This window comes from Pinus tabuliformis, chromosome 1_1 (assembly GCF_031772625.1).
Source record: "Pinus tabuliformis cultivar Carrire ecotype Pingquan chromosome 1_1, CPIR1, whole genome shotgun sequence".
Taxonomy (NCBI): Eukaryota; Viridiplantae; Streptophyta; class Pinopsida; order Pinales; family Pinaceae; genus Pinus; species Pinus tabuliformis.
This window is the reverse complement of record NC_142297.1, coordinates 20,904,384-20,905,527: the sequence shown is the minus strand read 5'-3', so window position 1 is coordinate 20,905,527 and position 1,144 is coordinate 20,904,384.

Here is a 1,144-nt window from a genome sequence, read left to right as displayed (position 1 = left end):
TACCGCCTGGGGGGCAGCCTCAAAGTCCTCAATTATCGCCTGGGGGGCAACCTCAAGGTACCCAATTTCCGCCTGGGGGGCAACCTCAAGGTACCCAATTTCCGCCTGGGGGGCAACCTCAAGGACAATACATACCTACGGGATAGTACATTCCTCAATGTCAACCCCAGGCTCATTATGTACCTCAAGGTCAACCCCAGTATCAATATGTACCTCAAGGTCAACCCCAGTATCAATATGCGCCTCAAGGTTATCAACCTCAAGGTCAGTACCCAACCCAAGGTTTCCAACCACCTTCCGGTCAATCATTTGTCCAAGGAGCTGGAAATGTACCTTTGAATTATCAACCCTACCCTCAACCCAGTTATGGTCCTCAATATTCTCAACCTGTTATGGGTCCGTACCCCAGAATGAATGACAATACACACCTACGGGACAGTACGTTCCTCAATGTCAACCCCAGGCTCATTATGTACCTCAAGGTCAACCCCAGTATCAATATGTACCTCAAGGTCAACCCCAGTATCAATATGCGCCTCAAGGTTATCAACCTCAAGGTCAGTACCCAACCCAAGGTTTCCAACCACCTTCTGGTCAATCATTTGTCCAAGGAGCTGGAAATGTACCTTTGAATTATCAACCCTACCCTCAACCCGGTTATGGTCCTCAATATTCTCAACCTGTTATGGGTCCGTACCCCGGAATGAATTTTGTGCGGGATCCATCTCAATCTCAACAGTCTTGCAACCGAATGTGCAGTTTTCATCTCAAACTGGACAACCCTTGGTTTTTGGTTCACCCCAGCAACCTATCCAGTCTACTATTCAAACTTCTGCACCTTCTGTAGTTTCTCAGTCTGGGCCTAGTATGCCTCGTACTCCACCTCAAACAACTGCTGCAACATCTGTTCAATCTACCCCACCTACTTCTGGAGTATCGACGACTCTGATTTCTAATGTTCCTGTATCAACTCCTCAGACATCTTTACCTCAGCCTGGATCCACAATTCAGACTTCGGTTCAAATCCTTGTAGGACAACCTGGTCCAAGTACGGTTGTCACAAGTCAACCTCAATTTACTTATCAACCGTACCAGGGATAGTACCAATTCGGTCCCGTTGTGCAGCAGCCAGTCTATCAGTATC